Source organism: Amphiura filiformis, chromosome 15 (genome assembly GCF_039555335.1).
Source record: "Amphiura filiformis chromosome 15, Afil_fr2py, whole genome shotgun sequence".
In the NCBI taxonomy this organism is placed as follows: domain Eukaryota; kingdom Metazoa; phylum Echinodermata; class Ophiuroidea; order Amphilepidida; family Amphiuridae; genus Amphiura; species Amphiura filiformis.
Window position 1 is genome coordinate 36,314,747 of NC_092642.1, and position 15,007 is coordinate 36,329,753.

At 36.7% G+C, this 15,007-nt stretch overlaps 1 long non-coding RNA gene across 1 annotated transcript in view; it reads left to right on the plus strand.

The window, feature by feature from the left end:
• Nucleotides 1-1,103: 1,103 nt before the first annotated feature.
• LOC140171573 (uncharacterized) overlaps nt 1,104-15,007 on the plus strand; it is a 27,986-nt gene continuing 14,082 nt past the window's right edge. The window contains exon 1 of the long non-coding RNA XR_011861618.1: nt 1,104-1,450. This is a non-coding gene — a long non-coding RNA (uncharacterized lncRNA). The remainder of the gene's footprint in view (nt 1,451-15,007) is intronic.

Below are 15,007 nucleotides of genomic sequence, written 5' to 3' on the forward strand. Positions count from 1 at the left end.
TCAGACGCGATAAATTCTTTTTATCTCCGTCTTTAATTATACTGAGAGTCCCTGCGCCACGTCTGTTGCAACAGAAACTTGTTCACAAAGATGTCAGACTATAGTTACTATAGACTGGCCTTAGTCAAAAGGGGCTGAAAAAAGCAGGTCTTATATAACTTATGCAGATGTGTAGTATTACTTATGCAGATATGTATAGCTTGTGCAAACTATATTGTTATATACTTTTTACATGAACATCTACCAAAAAGTAATTACCCCCTCTTATTATGAGATAATAACTCAAAATCTATGCATCAGAATTTAAATATGAAATAGCAAAAGGAAACACAGTTTTGTGTTGCAAATTTTGATGCCTCGTTTGTCTTAATAGCCCTAAATTTAGTTGCCATTGTGACCCTTTGAATGAAAAAAACATCGGTTCAAAAGTTGCACCTAAGCCCATTTGAAAATATTGCTTATATTGCTAGAGTACCTGGTGGTCATTGGTCACAGTGGGTCATTCTTGACCAGTCATGTAGAGAATGTAATGGCACACCGACTTTCTGAGTAGCTTTTTAGTGCAACTTTTGAAAATGCATCTTTTTCATTCAAAGAGTCACCATGCTACCAACTTTGAGGTATCCAGACAAATGAGGTATGAAAACTTGCAGAATTAACCTCTATTTGTTTTTGCTATTTCAAGGTTTAAATTTGATGCATAGGGGATTTTTAGTTTTATATTGTAAAAAAGGTAATCAATTTTGGTAGGTGTTTATAAAGATTACTTGCTCCTGTAGAAAAGAGAAAAAAAAGATTACTTGCTTCTACTATATACTTGTCTACATGCAAGATGTAATGAATATGTAATATTGACAAATTGATGTAAATTCATGCTGAAACTCTCTTGTTTTTGCACTTTGTAACTTTGTAACAGTATCCTAGGGTTCTCATCATCAGGTCAGTGATTTACCCAATGGCTTGGTTACATGTTATTGGCATGCATGGGAAAGAAGAAATGAAGAAAAGAAAGAAATAAGTGAAGTGAGCTGATCCCCACAGACCAAAGATGGCAATATTGAGAATTTAATATTTTCATGATTTGACCTGTATCCACCTTTTTGTAATTGAAAACTTCGCTGCCGTTGGACGGTGAGCCTAGGCAATCCCAAATCAACCATTTTGTGTGTCACTTAATATTGTCTACCATAGGATCAATGCAATATTGCTGCTGGGATCACTACACCTCCACAGGAGTCTGTTACCTTCCAAGCATTGAGTAAATCCGTACCCATTTGTACACCTGGTTAGGGAGAGACAATTTATATAGGGTGACGAGCCTTGCCCAAGTGCACACAACTTATTGATGGCGTGGGGATTTGAACCCTCAACCTTGAGCTACCTTGTGATTATGAGTCAAAGTCTTTAGACACTGTGCCCTTTCACCCTCTATATTCCTTTTTAAAATAAGGCGAATATAATTTACTGAATGTAAAAATGTAAAAGATATGTATAGCCTATTTGTTTTACCCTGTGGACCAATTTATAGTGTCACACATCATTGTGTTAAGTCACAATGGTTAATTGTGTAAGAAAAGAGACTGTTTTAAAAGTTGCACCTGAGTCCATAGCAGTCCGGTTTTCTTTAACAAACACATGAATAGGCCTGGCCTACTGTATTGTTTGAAAGTTGACTCCTATGGACTCAGATGCAACTTTTAACACTGTTTGAAACTGTTTCTTTTTTACATAATGAGTCATTGTGACTGAACGCAATGACGTGTGATTTAATAAATTGGTCCATATGTAAAACAAATAAGGCTACACATATCTTTTTACAAGTTTGCATTTCGGCCAAATATTTTTCAATTTATTTTAAAAAGTATTTAAGGGGGAACTTATAAGTTGTGGACCCTATAGTACAAAGGGATGATTTATTATAATCTGCAATACATCAGTATGCGGGAGTAATGATGGAATTATCCCCTTATATGCTTGTGTATATTTATATTATGTTGTTCCATACCCATGTTAATATTCAAGGTTAGAATTTCAGCAAGAATCCACATAGTGAATTTAAGCTGTGTAGGCATAAATAGGTAGTGTTATTCTTCTCAGCAAGCAAGTGTAACGCCACATAATTTCAACAAAGTACCCTATAGAAGATACATGCTACGTTTAAAATGTTCTATTATATTTATTACAAACTGAGGCCAAAGTTGGACTGTTGATTGAAGTTAATCAGTAATGCAAAATGTATCTAAGATATAAGTAATACTTGAAGTAAGGTTGCTTTTAGCGCTATGAAACATGATCAAACAGTCAGGTAAAAGCATATTTTACATTGCTTTTTTCATATTTTTGTAGCTTATTTACTTGTTAAACATAAGAAAATACTATAAAGTATATTGCTGATAGCGATCGATAGGCAACAGTGATGTATGCTGGGAATGAAAAGGGCTCAAATTTGCGATCTCAGGTGACAAATTCGTAGCTTTTTGAACCCTTTTCATTCCCAGCATGCACCACGTTTGCCTATCATTTGCTATCAGCAATATACCGTATGTTTACTTATTAATATTCTTTCTATTTATGAACTATATGAAGATTGTAAGGCAATGTGACTAAATAAAGGTCCGCTCATACTATGCTGCAATTGCTTTGTGGTGCGGTTCCGATATACCAATTACTTTTTGCCGCCACTCGTTGCATTTCCAAGTTATAATGTATTTAACTTTATTGCGATATCGCAATGCAGTATTTTGCAGTGTGGCAATTATGCATAGTATGAACAGACCTTATAATGAAGGCATGATTTCATTCCATGTGAGTTGTTTTATTTTTTACATTTCACTTTGTAAAGAATATTATTTTGCTTAGAAAGCTATTTATTTTGAAGGAGCTTGTGTAGATAATGGGTATGAATATGTAAAAGTAAATTATGAAAATGAGATTATGTTGTGATGATATAATAACAATAAGCTCTACAATCAATATTGTGTCTGATATAATCATTACATTATAACTTTTTAATCAACCAAAGTTTTAAAATTATGTTTTTATAACATGATTTTGAGATAGTCTATGTATATAACAGTATACATAAAGACCTACACAGTAGACAGTATTATCAATTATTAATCAAATGATACATACTATAGTCAGGCATGGAAATTTACACCCGTCCGGTCGCCATTGTGACTATAGTGTGTCTCGTGCCTCAAGTTGAGAGTAGTGCCATGTTAGAATTTGCAGCGGTAGATTCTAATCAGTACGTTTTTATGTGTGTATATAGGCCCCCGCACGATTAGGTTTGTGTATGATTCTAATCGGCCACTGTGAAATCCAACATAGCGTTCTCAACTCGAGACAAGACACACTATACAAGATGATTTATCACTGCATTATAAAAATGAGATATCTACATTAGGCTAATCCAGTTGAAATTCACATCCCATATAGAAGACATTACCTTAATCTCCCACACAGGGCGTGTGAATGCCAAATGGGGTTACCTGAATGGGTGACTCCATGTCTACTATAGGAGGATGTATGTAGTTCAACTCATGAAATAGCTCAATTGATCGATCACATATTATCAGTGATCTACATTATTATTATTGCTCTTTTCTAAAAGGTTTCTTTCACTAAGATGACTTCTAACACAACTTGGAATTCTGGCATAACCCTTTTCAGGAAGCCTTTGTTTGCTCCGGGCACTTTACTGTTTATATGGCAAAGTATACATTCATTTATTTCATTTCCGAGCATATGACTACAAAGTCTCTCCAAACACTACTGCATCCATAGCTAGTAAGGCAATAGCATCTGGTCGTGAATCATTATTGGTATCCCCAACAGCTTCTGTATATATGTCAGATAACTTGTCCTTTATTGCCCTGGTCTCCTTTGCCATGGATCCAAAAAAGGCTGATTTAACATTAATGCAATTTTTTCTGTCCAGATTTCACCAAAAGATAATCTTTTTCTTACCCCTACCACATGCTACCCCTGGTTGTGGCCCACCCCTATACTCAGATCTACATAATTCATTCGGTATGCTTTCATAAGCGGTATTGGTAGAGCTTGCAAGTGTTGCAGGTGAGTAAAGACCCTGATAGGAATTCTCTGATGTATCACCGTTGTATCGGACATAGCCATCCCCTGATAAGGAAACTGGTCCATTTCCATCATTCAAAGGTGTTTGGTCTCATGTCTCTGGTATTGAGATAGATTGAGAGCCACCATCTGAGGAGATTGTGCCATTTGATGGCGGAGTTGGTCCGGATTCATCATCTGTAGAATGCTGTCCATGATTTTCTTTAGCCTGTAGAGATCTGTTTTAAAACAATTGTATACAAAAAGTAGGTTTTTACCTATGGTGATGTAATTGAATACACCACCCTATGCCATACATAAATTTGCCTCGTTCTATTTTCCTGAAATGACATTTTCAAAAAAGAAATCTAGCTTTGCAGAGGAGGGCCTCGAACCTATGCCACACCTTGCCGCTATCATGGATCAAACTAATGTCATGTAATGTCATATTATGTACCAATGTGCTAGACCACTCGTCCACCGATTCGTAATTGAACATCAACAAAGTATGTACGATTTATACGCACACAAACGCACGCATCCCAGTCACAAATTATAGCTTGAAGAAGTTGAGGGCATCAAGAAACATAAGCCACCCCCACCCAAGAGCACCGAACACATAAGCAAATAACAAAGTTAAAAGTAGTGTATGCTTCCCACATCCTGGGTATCCTAAAAAATCATTTTCTTTTCAGTAGCCATGTCCGCGTGCGTTAGGTGGGCTAAAAGACCTTTTTTCTCGGATCGACTTGGAACTCTGGAGAATTTTACTGGGTATGTATTAGTTGTGCTTGAAAATATCAGTAACATCAAGCATGTTTTGCCCAGGCAGTAGATTTTCACAAAATCCCTACATTTTTTTGCTATTTCTTACTGTATAACTCTATATAGAAATCAGTATTCTGGGAGAAAAGTAGGCATTCTAACTAACCAATATTAAACACTTTGGGTAGTTTGTTTGGACCCTCTCAGAACATCACCAAACAGCAAGCCAAATCTCCAATTGGTTACCATTATTTTTGCTAAAGACACGCATGTAAGTCAAATATTAATGATATTTGAGTTATATATGTATAGGGGTAAGGGGAGTAGCGTTATGGAGAATTTCCCAGTTCTACTCAGTCAAATTTCCCAAATGCGGTATTGTTGCATAGATATGAACTGCAGCATTGTCTGTCAAAATAAATGCTATATGATTTTCGGTTATCCATGTTTTGACCAGAGGTCTAAAGGTCACACAGCCTTGAAAATTACTACAAATCAGGCGTCACATGACCCTTTAACCCCTGGTCGTGTCAGAGCTGCTCTAAATTCATATCTCATGTATTGTTTGTACTTTTGCAGTTCAAATCTACCCAACAAGACCAAGATTGTGAAATTTGACTCAGTAGAACTGGGGAAATGCTCCATAATCGCTACCCCTATACCCTTAATTTAGCAACTCAAATATCATCAATATTTAACTAAATACAGGTCTATAACAAAAATAATGGTAACCAATTGGAGACTGCTTGCTATTTGGTGATGTTCTGGAGGGTCTAAAACAAACTACCTAAATTGTTTAATTCTTGCTATGATGTCATCGCCATGCCTACTTGTCCCAGGTTGTTTCTACTGATTTCTCTATAGAGTTATACAGTAAGAAATTTGCAAATAAGTAGGGATTTTGTGAAAATCTACTGCCTGGTCGAAACATGTTCCGATCTTACTGATATTTTAGCACACCTAGTAGTATGTACCCTAGTAAAATTCTCCGAGAGTTCCAAGTCGATCCGAGAAAAAGGTGTTTTTTGGCCCACATAGCATAAATACCCCTACCCCACTCCACATACCCAAACACTTACCGTTTGACTACGATAACCATGGAACACGCCAGAATTAATATAACCAGCAAAAGGACACATACAGCACATATCAGACTTAGTAATAGTATGTTATCTATATGAAATAAATAAAACATAAAAAACCATAGGTTAAATGACTGATGCAATAAGGTTGATTCTTTATGTTGATTTATTATCAGTACGTACAGGACAGGACATGGTAATATCGGCCGAAAATGAGCGGTCCACCTCAACGTCTAAAATCATAATGTGCTCCTTTTGTTCTTAAGAAGGAATCTAACTAAGTCAGTTGAAAAAAAAAAGGAATCCAAACAGCTCGAAGACCATTGGGAACAAAAAACAACACACCCTGGTATTCGATTCTTTTCCAGATTTAGAAAAATACAGTTACAATAGCTTGACTAACAATCAGAGTAACAATGAACGATAATGGCTGGGACTTCCCAAGTTTTATTTTAAATTTATTACCCCCACGACCCATTATTCAAAATCGCGCACTGTGATTTGTTGAAACGCGTCACGTGAAAGACCATTAATTAGCAATAAAGTGACCAGGGCAACGAACTTTATGTTCTTCTCGCATCACAGCACACAGCAAAGCGCGATGCAAGGCGCTCCACCTTGATGTAAACAACTTGAAATATTTGGGCAAAAAAATGTGATATTTTCTCTCTAAATCGCTCTCTATTTTGTAGGTAATAGAATAGAAACAAAGGAGTGCAGCATCATCCTCTTTACACGCAAACAATGTGTCCTCGGCAGTAAAAACGTTTAAAAGGATAATGCATTACCCTTTATTTCTTAAATCAAATTGAATGGAATTATTAATAGATTGCTTGACATTTAAGAGTTTAATATTTCAGGCAATATATATATACCTTCAACATTGTATGTAATTGGTGGGGGTTGTAGAAGACGTCTCCAATGGCAATAGTGTCTCATCCATGGTAACGGTTTCAGACGTGGCGGAAATGGATCTGTAGGGAAAATTTGTATGTAATGTTTACCCGTAATATAGGTATGGAGACTGAATTGGACTCTTTTGAAACTTCAGATAATTGAGAGGTACCTTTTCCAAGTCTTTTGTTTTGTTTCAAACCTGAGTAATGTAGCCTCGTTAAAGTGGAAGCCCCACTTTTGATTCAAGTTCCTTAGGGAATTAGTCAAGTTTAAAATGTATCCCTGTAAATTCTATTCTGTCTGTCATCGAAGTAACAGGTGTAAGTCAGTTCTTCTGTGGCAAACTGTGACAAGGGGCTTCCTGTTTAAGTTATATATACTTCCTTTAAATTCTAACGAATTCTATTTGATAACTTAAGTTCCCTAAGGAACTCTTTTATTTGTCCATATAAATGACCAGTAAGATATAAGTCAAGGAGCAGTAACACAGATTCATAAGTTATATAGTTCAGATGGCCTTGTTCAGGCAAACTTTTCGAACGTAACCTTCGCCTGAGGCACACTGGTTATCAATATTGACAGGCAGTCGCTAAGCATTTTGGGCCACATTGAGGCTGGGGATGAGTTATTACTAATTTTATCCAGCTAAAACATTGTTGGTGAAATATTGCAAATTGTCCAAGGGATTAGTATTTGTTGTAACGTAATGTTTTCGACACCACTCGCGAAGATCGCGGTATAATATATCATGACAATTAAAGTTCAATGAAGACTCTGTGATTTGGTCTGCAATGGTCTACATCAATGACGTAGCCAGGAAGTCAAAGGGAGGGACTGGGCACGTAGAGCCCCCGCCTCGATATTTTCGATTTGTTACGCTTTTTGCCCTTCCCCACCCTTGAAAGTCCACATTGCTCCACACACCACATTCTACAAACAAAAACCTGCCTATGCCACTGATCTACGTTGCTGCCTTACACCACACACCGACATCGCCTGGCTAATAATTATGTGGTGCAGCAGAGACATTAAAATGAATACACGGGATCGATACGCGTGAATTGCTATGCACGATTTTGATATCAGACGAAAATCTTCGCATACTGGGTTAGAAAATGATGAATATCTCCCGCAAATGATTTTTTTCTCAAGAAACCAGATGTGGTCTCACACACTTGAAAATACGTGTTGAATAGATATGATAGTCGTTAATGCGTGCTTTGAAAATTGGGCGTGTGCTTTGAACTCAAAAATTTGACCAAAACTCTAATTTTATATTGCGTTGATCCTGTATGGACTACAGCGCGCAGCAGGCTATATTTCGGCACTCACTCAAGTGGAGACAGTATAACCATTGACCGTAATGATCGTAATGACAAGCTTACTTCTACACAGCGAGAAATCAATTACCCGTCTATTGTCAGTAGCCTTATTCAGGTCACTTCTGCAATTATGCATCCTCATAAGGTCTGAATAAAATGGTCATGGGTGGCTGTGGATTCAGCCTACCATGGCATGATCTACCATGATGATATCGGGGCGATGTCACTGTGCACCATGCTCTGCAAATTGAAATTCCTAGAATTTTTAAATTTTTTAAAAATTATAATAATTTGATTCAAAGCAATTTGCTCTTACTCTATACATACGGAAGACCGGCTCCAGCCACATATGAATATGAAGTACAGCATGTCAGAGAAATAGCATAAACAAACACGGAAAACTTTCGCGATGGATCCACATGAAGACTACAGTATGAACTCCTAATCCTCTTCTTTATTCTCCCCGGATTGAACACATGGATCCTGGATCCCTCCCGATCTTACTTTGTTCCAATCCAATATATGTCGTGTCGTCGAATACAAGTCCATCAATGAAATCGCAATCTATATAACACTGATATGGTAGTCAAAACCAAACGGAGTGTCCATGATTGCAAAGTTAACGCTGTTTACGTAATGACTCTGTTGGTGGGACAAAGCACCCATTATAGATGGATCTCCACGTTTTATATTCTCAAGATCGGCATACGCGCCTTTCATGTATTGCATTATCAGAACAGGTTTGTTTGACTTTACTGAAACGATGACGTCTTCCGTGATGTTCGCCTCATAAAAACTATTCGTGGTAGGTGAACATCACCGACATTTGAGATGGACAGAGTAGTATTTTCATTCGCTGATATGACTCTGTAAACGAAGCCGGAAAATATGCCTAAGAATGATGAAATGGTATGCTCCAGTCCCCAGTTTTTAACTGGTGGTAATTGTCTGGCAAGCCGTCAATGTTTTTCACACCTACGGGAATGGAAGACGTGACCCCAGATACAACTGCAATTGGTTTATCACTTCGTGCATAAGTTGCTGTAAGATCTTCTCCATCGGTACCTTCAAAGCGATAACTCTGAAATGCTTGTAGAACAACTCGAACTTCTTCCCCATTTTTGGTTTTGATATCGGGTACCGTCTCTTCATCAAATGCCGATATACAAACAAATCCGGGTACGGCGTCAGGTATATAAGATGCAATGTAATATTCAGTCCTGATATGTGAAGTTGGTAAACTAGGAATCCTTCGCCTTTGGATATCCTATTATCCATTGCATATATACTTCGAGACTATATCCGATGATGTCAAGAAGATGGTCTTATTTTGGACACCATCCCCAGGATCTAGACGAATTTCGGGCAGTATTGAATCTCAGCATGTTGGTATCTTGTGATAGTGTAATTGACTTCAAACTGCATACCAGGGACAGTTACATTCACGGTGACTGGTTCATTGGAAGATGTTGTTACTAGTAAACGAGCGGGTTCATGGCATGATGTAAGTAAGGGATGTTGAAGAAGAAGTCGCATCCACTTGTTGGACAGTCGACATCGTTGCAGTTAGCTGTATGTGAAAAAAAATAAGAGTAATATGGTATACGGGCCTCTATGGTCAAGTGCGTTAAACCTGTGGGAGTGCTGTTTGATCAAGTAGTTTTCTCAAAAGCCCTCAAATGTGAGGGCGATTGAGGCAAGTTTGATAGATTTTAAGCAAACATAAATGTTAAACCTATATCGATTAGATGGGTGTCTATTATAGGCGTCTAAGAACATAAATTTAGCACAAGGCATATCTCCTTAGAGTCTAAAACAAAACAAACAGAGTGATTCCTCATTCAGTAGCCCTACTGTACATATCAAAAATTCTTATCAACTTGTCCCAAATCGCCCTCAAATTTTTGAGGACTGCTAGGATAAACAAAACTTGACTGAACAAGCGCTCCCATAGTTTTACCGTACTTGGATCATTACAGAGGCCCCATATACTACTAATAAGCATTCTGACTATTTGATTATTCACTGATTATCATTTGAAAAACGATATCTGGCTATGATGTTATGAAGTAAATAGAGCATTTGCAGATAATCTACCAGAGACAGAATTCTATAAGCAGAAGCGTTTTGCTTTGAAATATTTCAGTGAATGGGGCCATTTCGGTTTTAAACGTCTAGGCCTAAAATGTAGAACGATCTGAAATCTCAAGATTTTATTTTCATGAAAAGTTAAGTAAACATTGCAGAAACTTTGTCCCCAAAAATTAAAAAACCAAAACGGATCAGCAGTTTTAATACGACGCATATTTTATTTTAGCATGTAATCTCTATTGTGGAAAATTATTGACGTAAATTCAAAAGAAAACTGGCAAAGTTCTTCAGGAAAGTTTTGTATTGACGGGGTTCAATATGAACTAAAGAATAATATCAATCGGACTTAAAGTTAAAATCAGTTTCAATGCTTTATTTAGATATAATACAGATGCTTCTTAATATAAAAGATAACGTAAATTACATGTAAAAAATCACGACACACAGATCTTGACCTCAACAAAAAAATGAACATGGAAAACAAATTGCCGACCAATATGATATTTCAATAAGATTACACAGATCACACCTTGCACACATTGGAAGAAAATTGAAATCTAACTTTTTTCAGTGCTGGGAAACATGTTAGAGTCAAATTGTCAAAGGGGGGTCGTGGGCACGCGTTTTAAGCGGTGCTTTTGTTTAATATTGGTATTACCCTGAAAGAAGATGCGCTGAAAACTCTTTTATGTGTATTCCATAATTCTCCATCCAATATTTCCAATATAAGACCCAAGATGGAATATACATTAAATATAAAACAATATTACGGTCAAACACTGCGGACACCGTTGTAACATTCGGTGGAAATATGGCGCTATCAAGTCGAAGATCTATTTACAAACCACCTGAATTGACAGAAGAAATGGTTCTGATTATTGACAATAATATTATGCGCCGGATTTGTCCCATCGTCATTATTACTTTTGATTCCACACGTTTGGATTACAAATTGTTAAATAGTTAATAAATTGTAGTTTCTAAAAGAATTGCGGGTATATTGGTAAAAGAATCGTAGTCGTTTATAACATTGTTTATAGTAACTTATGGTAAACAACTTAAAACTCACTTGCTTCAACTTATCCGATGTAATAATGATATGATATTTTGGTCTTTGTACGTGCCTTCTATATGTTAAAGTACACATTCTTGTTGGTGTACCTCGCAAATTTAAACGCAGCAGCGGTATAAGCATACATTTTCGCTAGACGGATGCTTTTAGTAGAATGAACTATTTATTGGAGTTGTTAGGTTTGATTAAATACGTCATAAATGAACTTGTGCAAAATGGTAAGCTTACTCGGCATGGCATGGAAAGTTCAGAGGATGATTAAGCTACTTCCCACCACGCCACTGTGTTGACTTGCGGTTAGGCACAGCTGTGTGAGTGAACATGACACCAATGCGCGCACATATTGCACTGATTTAATCATGGTTGTTAAATTTGAATTTGACTGATATATTTATACATAAAACGCATTCAATGCTACCGATTTCACACGCCTTATGTTACCTGCAGAAGGTGTGAATTATCCTTCATGCATAAGCTTGGGGACTTGAAATTTGAAATCGACTAAGTAATAATGACACACGTAACAATTCTTAAAGAACATCTTTTGCACAGAGTTCAATGGGATTGAAAAGCTAATGTGGCAGTTGAGAACCTGGTGATAACACGTTTGCAGTGTATGATGGAAGCTCTTTAAATCATCCTCTGAAAAAGTTTGTGCTGTGATCTGTGACCCGTTATCTATTTACTTTTGGTTAAAACAACTTTCATTGGAAAAGCGAACTGGATGATTTACATGTTATATGAGGTGACGACATATGCATATTAATATTCACGATGATCAAGGTGAAATGAGTTGAATGTGAAAATATTCAATGTCAAGGTGTGTTTTTTTCTTTGTTTGTTTGTTTGTTTTATACAGGTGTCCTAAAACACTGAAGCCCTCATTGTGCCTCTTTTTTCTCCTATTTCTGAAAAGTTGATCAAATATATTTTGGTATGTAAAGAAACCTTGAGTCGTTAGCTTTAATAAACCAAAACAATTATATCAATCTAGCTCACAACTTTAGAAGATTATGCTCTTTAAAGAAATGTACCTGCTTTACTACTCTGGGTCCATTTATAAAGGCTATTATCAATACTCCAAAGATTGAAAATGAGTATTGCACATACCATGCATGTACTATGCATGAACATCAAACATTCCTCAATGATAACTTTATAAAATAACTTTATTTATGGAATGGGTTTTTACCGGTGGGTTTATGGGCAATGGATTTTGGTTTAAAGTGTCATTAATTTCAGGGTAAAATGAATGCCGAATGGGACTTCTTGTGCTTTCATTCTACCATTACTTTTATTTTTTTCTTGGTTATTTATGCGCTTTTTGTTTTATTATAAGCTTTACTACTTTCTTACTTTGTTGTTTTCGCTTTTTTTATTTTTTATTTTATTTACAACATTAGCCATTTCTCTCTTTTTAGGATAAAAGGTAGCCCTAAAAGGCTATTGGTTTATCTTTGGTTCTTCTGAAGTGAGTTTACTGTGCTGCTCTGCCCTCTCACCTGGTTGCCTCCTTGGCGAATAAGCAGGTACTTCCGCCCTGGTCCTCATTGCATCAATTGCGTTGGTACCATCCAGTGCGCTGATACTTATGTATGTATTCAGTAATACGTTTGCGAAGGACCTCGGATTTTGCCACACAAAGGAAAAATCAAGTAGAGTGGAGGTCTGGTGATCGTCAGCCACTCCATAGCATGAGCCATCCCAACCACTCTGTTTGCTATCCGGGGACAGAGTAGAAAACGGTATTTTTATTCAAAAGGGCATATCTCAAAAGTTATCAGCTGATTGGAAATAGTTTGGTTTAAGCGCTTATTGTGCCATTCATTCTTAAGGTTTATAGATAGATTTTCTGAGGAAAAAATGATCTGATTCTAGATCTGATTTTGACCGGAATATTGCCTTGCACAAACCGCTTCATACAAAAGTATCGACAAGCCTTCTCGGAGCCACTTTCGGGACCTCGAACCCACGATCAGGTCTATAACAACGCAATTTATACCTCCGTAACAATATCTAGAGAGCTGATTTCAGCCATTTAAATGGTAAAAGAGTAACATAATTTTGAAGTAGCCTATCATTATTAGCAGAGCAGCTAAGAAACATCTTTACCATAGGCCTATTAGATGACGTACTGAGAATTCCTCTGAAATCTGTTTATCAAATTAATCAGTGTTGTGGCTATCTCTGACCCCTAACAGATGCTAATTAATGTTGTTTTAATGTTATTTTTATCAATTAGCACATATGTCAAATTCATAGATAGCCTTAATTGTCACTGATTAATTTGATAACCTGGCAGGTTTGGTTACCCCATGCAGAATAACTTGCTCCGGCTTCCTTTTTTAACTAACAGCACGGCATAACTTCTTAAAGCTTAATGCGCGCGCGTGGAGTTGTTGCGTGAACGCATCACCCGGGCCCGGTTGCTGTGGTGTTAACGTTTGTTTAGCGCACACGCGTACGCATCACCATAACCACTGTGTTTATATCTCTGCAAGTTGCTCATACTTCATTTCACGATACAAACCAGGAGTGTATTGAAAATTGCTTACAGAGAGATTACGAAAGTTGTATATCTTATCAAAATTCAATCATCATGCTGATTTCAATGTTAACGATCCTGTCTTTTGTTGGTGATATCTGGGTTGAAGCCATAAAAAGGTAAGCGTGCGTTTTCATATCATATTTACCATGTTTACGTAGATCAATCCCACTTCTTCTTCACTTTTTACCACATGACCCAAAAAAATTGCAACAGGAGGTTATTTGATATTTTCTTGCAGTATAAGGTTAGAACATTTTAAAATAACACTCTTTCTAGAAATACGCGCATGGTATTGTTTAAGAATTAAGATAAAGCATAATTAATTTCATCTTGTGCACTAGTTGGTATGTTTGAATGTTTCTATATTCCATTGTACGATGTGTAAGCCTCTTCCCTTGTTTTGCATGTTATTTTTTCACGGTAGTGAAATGATGCCACTTGGCCCCACATCTCATATGCACAGTTTATCCCTTACATATCATGTGTCTTGAATAGGTATTGTAGCCCACCAACCCTGTGGTTAAGAGGCTAGGAAATAATTCCTAATATCTCATACCCTAGTTTGTATGCCTTTATCTAATCCTTCCCCACATAGTACATGCAAGACAAGGACTAAATTAACCCTTAAATCTGCATGTGAGTCTCTTCAGTGTCGGAAATTTTAGCCTTTTTATAAACATGTTTGCAATTGGCTTATAGCCATCACATGCTGACAATACACATAACTGATTGGAACGTTAATCAAAGCTAGGTAGGCAGGCCATGGTCAGTATACTGAATGTTTACTTTGTGATTAGGCCTATATGTATAGAAAACTATGCAGCAAGCTACAATGGGCGATTTACTTCCGAAAAAATTCAATATAACTATAACTACATTGTACAAAACTAACTTCATTATCTGTAGTTAATTGGATGATTATTGACTCTTGTAATAACCCAGCAATGTGTGTATAGATCTGTATAATATATTTTCTGTTACAAAATAATAATTGGTGTTCATAAAAGCAGGGCTATGAGACAAATATCCCTGACAAAAGCTAGCAAGACCAAGACTAGCTGTGTAATTTTGTTTACTTTAGTGATAAGGCATCTTGTCATCTTGCATCTGTATAGAAAATTATATTCAACAAATTTAAGATATTGCCAACATG